The 6,237-nt window shown below is 43.0% G+C and overlaps 1 non-coding gene across 1 annotated transcript; it reads right to left on the reverse strand.

The window, feature by feature from the left end:
* Window positions 1-1,991: 1,991 nt before the first annotated feature.
* On the reverse strand, window positions 1,992-2,098 carry LOC128097981 (U6 spliceosomal RNA). The gene has a single exon (XR_008214033.1). It is a non-coding gene; the product is annotated as a U6 spliceosomal RNA (small nuclear RNA).
* Window positions 2,099-6,237: the final 4,139 nt, after the last annotated feature.

The raw sequence follows: 6,237 nt of genomic DNA on the forward strand, positions 1-6,237 counted from the left end.
CTCTTCTATTTTCCCTTCCCAGGGAAATCCATGCATCCCTCCCTGCCTGTCCCCCTTTGGGCCCTCCTTGTTACCTAGCCTCTTCTTAGACAACCCAGAAACACCTGCTCAGGGGTGGCCCCAGCTAACCAGCATTGATTGTCCCAGTAAAGCAAAGATTTCACTTCACAGACTCTTAATCCAAAATATCACATGAGAAACTATCTCATTTACTAAAGAATTTGTTAGCCGGGCGGTGGTGGCGCACGCCTTTAATCCCAGCACTCGGGAGGCAGAGCCAGGCGGATCTCTGTGAGTTCGAGGCCAGCCTGGGCTACCAAGTGAGTCCCAGGAAAGGCGCAAAGCTACACAGAGAAACCCTGTCTCGAAAAACAAAAAAAAAAAAAAAAAAAAAAGAATTTGTTATCTGTTGATTAGTTACTCCCTTTCTCAATGTCTGGCAGGTATACCAACAAAGACTTATTACTTAGTAACTAAATGTTGGACTTTCTCATGTACCTTAAAAGTACTTTTCATCTGCTTACCTCATCTTTGAAGAACCGAATTTGATTACCAGTGGATTTATCATTGAAACGTTATTAGATCCCCTGGTCTTGAAGAGGTCAGAGTATCTCAGCCACTCACTCAAATGGTTTCACCTGGTCACTCAAATTGTTCTGCATCTGAATTCTTGAATTCAAAAATCTGTTTTCTGGCCACCTATTTGTGCTTCAGTTTAGCTTGTCAGATCTTCCATAACATTTTTACTGCAGGCAGAGGTGACATGACTCCTTCCTGGCATTACACAGGAAGGTAATTACCTTAGAAGGTGGTAAGAAAATCTTTAACAACATAGTATGACTTGATACAATTAATGTAGCCTATCATGTGTCTTAAGTGTATTTTAATCAAACCCTTGGTTTCAAATCACTTTATTAGAAGGCTTTATTATTACCTCATCAGCCCACACAGCAGTCACTGTTAAGTCAGTCAGCCAAACTGGACTTTCAGAAAGATTTTACTTTGGAGAATTGAGATAAATGTGTTTAAGTTAAATATATGAAGGTACAAGTTACACGTGACAAAATGTTCATGTTTTGGTTTCAGTGTTGACCGATGTGCACACCTGTATAACCACACCTAGAAAAGTTCCTAGAAAAAAGCCACACCCATGTTAAGGATTCTGTGAGGATGACTGATCAGTACTAGAAGAGTGAGAGCCGGAATGATCCAGACGCAAAACCAAATTATCTCTTATCTTTATCGCCTGAACAGCCATGCATCGTCCACTTCTGTGTCTGACTGGATGTCTTGAGGACTATCCTTTGGAATGTACTGTCCTAACAGATCACTAACTTCTGCTGACTCAAACGCTAAGAATGAGCCGGGCGGTGGTGGCACATGCTTTTAATCTCAGCACTCAGGAGGCAGAGGCAGGCAGATCTCTATGAGTTCGAGGCCAGCCTGGTCTACAGGTTGAGTTCCAGGACAACCAAGGCTACAGAGAGAAACCCTGTCTTGAAAAAAACAAAACAAAACAAAAAAAACTAAAAAACAAAACAAAATGAAGTCAAAAGCTAAGAATGTCATCAGATAATGTCTGAGACCCATAGCATAGATCTGCCCCTTTGTTGTAACCCACTTGCTTGATGTCCCTGTGAAACAGAATTTTATTTATTTGTTTTGTGACAAGGTTTCACATCACCCAAGCCCTTGAACTTGCTATGTAGTCAAAGATGACTTGGAACTTCTGATGTCCCTGCCTCTGCCTCCTGAGTGCTGGGATTAAAGATGTGCACCACCACGCCCAGCTCCACAATCAACACTTCTACCGCCACACAATTCTCACTCATGGCCTTTTCAGTTGCTTCCTACTCACCCCCAACTCCAGTGCCAGGTAACCACCGATCTGCTTCCCAGTGTATATAATTCTAAGTGCCCTAAGTTTCACAAAGAAGTTCTGGCTTGAGTTTGTCTTTTCACTCTTTGTGTTTTTTTCTTTTTTTTACTTATAAAATATGGAACGCTTCACGAATTTGCGTGTCATCCTTGCGCAGGGGCCATGCTAATCTTCTCTGTATCGTTCCAATTTTAGTATATGTGCTGCTGAAGCGAGCATACACTCTTTGTGTTTTTAAGATTCATTCATGTTACAAAAAACAGCAGTTCCTTCTTTTTTACTGTGTGTAGTACCTTTTGTAATGAATACACCACAATTTCTCCATTTGTTGATATTTTATTTCAGCTTCTTTGAGTCATGAATGTTCTTTTTACCAGATGATATATGTGTATCTATGTTTCAAATAATCTATATGGCTGTATAGTTAACATGTCTACACTCACATGATAACTGTAGATTTATTGAGGAGGTGTGTGTGGCTCCATGATAGAGCTCATGCTTGGCATGCTTGAAGTACATGGTTCAATTTCCAACATCAAAACCACGAAAACACTGTCAGAGATTCATGCCCTATCTAGTAACTGAGGATGCCCTGGCTGAGAACCAGAAGTCAATACCAAACATGAAGTATTTAAAGTAGATACAGAGTTAGGCATGGTAGTTCACACCCGTAATCTAGCACTTAGGAAGCCCAAGCATGAAGATTGTCTTGAAGCAGGGGCAGCCTGGGCTACATAGGGAGATTCCATCTCAAAGCAAATAAAACAAAACAACAAAACAAAAAAGTAGACAGAACTATTTCCACATTGTAAAGAAGAACAATGCTGATATCCCATGGAACTAATTTCTATTGGAACATCTACCAGTTTTTTTCAGCAACCATGTAGCCACAGTTATGATTGGTAGAGAGCTATATACTCTGGGATTTTTTGATGTTTAAGGTAATTATGACCACCAATGTATCTACAAACAGATGTACTGCTGGTCTGTTCAGGTCAGCGGTCTCTCTGCCCTCATTTGAAAGGAAAAAGAAAAAATAGGTACCTTGAGAAAACTCACAACTATCCGAAAACTTCTTTCTTGCTTGTGGGGACTCAAACTGATCAGGAGAAGAGCCTCTTCACTGTTGAGAAACTTGCCAAGAATCAGCAGAAGAAACTGCTGCCGAGCTGGCTGTCAGTATGTGGCCCTCTGGAAAAGCCTGGAGAACGTGTCCGACAAACCCTTCTGTGCCTCCCTGAAGCCTCTAGGAGCCAAGAGCTGCAGGAGTGGACCTCTGTGAACCTCTCTACAGAGCCCTTTCTGCACAGCTGGTGTTGACATCGTACGAAAAGCACCGTCTAACTCAAACGAAAGGTTAACAATTAAAATTCATTCCTGTTACAATAACGAATGTCCCGAACCTACGTGATGCACTTCTGTGAGAACAAGGCCTGGGTATGCGGCCTCCCTTTGCTCTCCCTGTGCTGGGCAATTCTAAGTAATTGTGTTTTCAAAAAAGTTAACAGTACTAGTTTTTCCTTTTCTGAAAGAAAAAGACTTAATGGTTTAAAAACAAGGCTTGGTTAATTCCAACTGTTAAAGCTGCTCCCTGGTTCTGGGATAATCGAGTATTCCCTTCCAACCACTACAGTCTTTGAAGGGGTGGGGAGTTAAGTTTGTCATTTATTTATTTACGCTAACTCATTAACCATTCAGCAGCTGTTGGGGTGGAGGCTACATTCCAATCCCCGGATCATCTAGCAAATGTGCTCTCCACCTGGTGTTCTCAGGAAGGCGTGTGGAAATGCCTTATTGAATATAGTCCCTTTGGAAGGTGCTTTTCTCTCCACCCGCTAGGAGATCCAGTCTCTTTGGATGAAGCTGATAAAAGTGGGCGGAGCTGCCTCACCCTTCTCTTTTCTAGGATGTACCTATGTGTGCTGGTGACTCTCAAGGAAATGTTTGTATTTGCTGCTTTGGGGTGGGCAGGAATTTCTAACCTCTTTTGTTGATAAATGAAGACACATTACACCCTTTGAAATACACCAAATGGATTGTTTGAAATGCTTCCACCTTCTCAATTCCCTCCTCTTCTGTCTCCATCCAGCAAAGGGCAGGTCTCCCATGAGTATCAATAAAACATGGCGTATCAAGTTGCAGTAAGACTGAGCACCTCCCCATGTTTTAAACGCTGGGCAAGGTGACCCAGTATGAGGAGTAGGGTCCCAAAAGCCAATAACAGTCGGTCGGACACAGCCCGTTCCCACTGTTAGGAGTCCCACAAGAGGACCAAGCTATACAACTGTAACATATATGTGGAGTGCCTAGGTCAGTCCCATGCAGGCTCCCTGGTGTAACTTTAAATATTTATCTTATTTTTAATTATGTGTTGTAGTAGTAGTAGTAGTAGTAGTAGTAGTAGTAGTAGTAGTAGTATGTGTGTGTGTGTGTGTGTGTGTGTGTGTGTGTGTGTGTGTGTGTGTGTGTGTGTGTGTGTTCATGAGTTCAGATACCTGGAGGGCAAAAGCATCATCAGATCCCCTGGTTGTGAGCCCCCCGATTTGACTACTGGAAACTAAACTTGGGTTCTCTGGAAGAGCAATGAGCACTCTTAGCCACTGTTTGTAACTTTTTTTTCTCTCCAGTGGTCATGGTGTTTGTTATTTGCTTAGCAGAGATCTGTAACTCGGTAGTATGGGGTGTTCCTAGGACCCAGCTGAAGACCTGGCAGACAGAGGGGACGCTGAGAGCCTTCACTAGTGTTTTCTCTTTCAGGTTCTGGAGGTCCAGGCCTGCTCCACTGAGAAGCAGGAGCTACAGTCATGACAGAGGTCAGAGAACCTCCCACCACGTGGAGCCTGGAGATGGGACTCAGCACCTTTACTCATGGATCTATCCCACCTGCCCTTTTTTTTAATTCATCTACTCATCAACAGGCATAAGCTGCTTCCATTTTCAGGCTACTGTAAATAATACTGCTTTGAAAATGGGTGTACACATATCCACTCAAGATTCTATTTTTAAATCTTTTTGTTACATTCCCTTAAGGGGATTTGCTGGCTCATGTGGTAATTCTACAATTCATTTTTTGGGGGAAATGTTTTTTTCAGAGCATAAAGATATAGAAATTGATTCACTAAGCCTCTCCATGCCCATGTATCCTTTATAAAGTCCTACTATGCCCCAGATTGAAACCAACTGTTTCAAAGTCACCTCAGAATGTAGAGGTAACACGGAGGGGGAGCAGGAGTCTGCATCAGATCCTGGTGGTTAGAAGCCAGTGTTTGTGTGGTCTAGGACCTAAGGACTGATCACTCCATCCCCTGACATTCCCTTTTGTGTAAATGAGACTGGTTGATGGTGTTTAAAGAGAATGGATGAAAGGAACCTACCTGCTAGGCATGGTAGAGCACACCTTTAATCACAGTACGTGGGCAGAAGGGGATTTCTATGAGTTTCAAACCAGCCAGGATGATATGGTGAAACCCTGTCTTTAAAAGTTAAAAAAAAAAAAAATTAGGGCTGGAGAGGTGGCTTGGTGGTTAAGAGCACTTGCTGCCTTTAATCCCAGCACTCAGAGGCAGAGGCAGGCAGATCTCTGTGAGTTTGAGGCCAGCCTGTTCTACAGAGCGAGTTCCAGGACAGGCCCAAAACTACACAGAGAAACTCTGTCTTGAAAACAAACAAACAAAAAACCAAACAACAACAAAAAACAAAACAAAAAGCACTTGCTGCTCTTCCAGAGGACCAGAGTCCAGTTCCCAGCACCCATGTCCTAAGACTCACAACTGCCTGTGACTCTAGCTCATGGAATTCTGATGTTCCCTTCTGCCTCCATAAGCACCTGCACACACATACACAAAAACCACAAGTATTCTGTAGAATAAAGGCTACAATAGTACCTTCCTCAGGGCTGTCAGGAGCAATTTGTAAGCAATTAGGAGATGCCTGGCAGCCCGAAGCTCCCAACATTTTTAAGGGAGTAACATAATCTTGAAGGTAGTAGGAAAGGTTTTTAGCAGGGGAATGACATGGATTAGTGTTCTGAAAAGATTACTCTGGAGAAGGCAAGGAAGATGGGCTACAGGAAAGAGTATCACAGGCAAGTAGGCAAGTTACAGGGCTGTCACCATAAGCCCAGGAAAGAGAAAAGACCTGCACTATTTCAGACAGGCAGAGGGAATTCATGCTTTCAAAGTGCAGAGGTGGCTCTCATCCATATTCCAAGAGCTCAGGAGGCTGATATGGGGCAATCACTTGAGCCAGAGTTTGAGAACACCGGAGCAACGTAAGACCCTACCATAACAATAACAAAAGAAATGCCCTGGTGTTCACCTGCATGTAGGTGGAGAAGCAGGGGTCCTAGGCTAGAACTC

This window comes from Peromyscus californicus, unplaced genomic scaffold, assembly GCF_007827085.1.
Source record: "Peromyscus californicus insignis strain IS unplaced genomic scaffold, ASM782708v3 Scaffold_5__1_contigs__length_169319896, whole genome shotgun sequence".
Taxonomy (NCBI): Eukaryota; Metazoa; Chordata; class Mammalia; order Rodentia; family Cricetidae; genus Peromyscus; species Peromyscus californicus.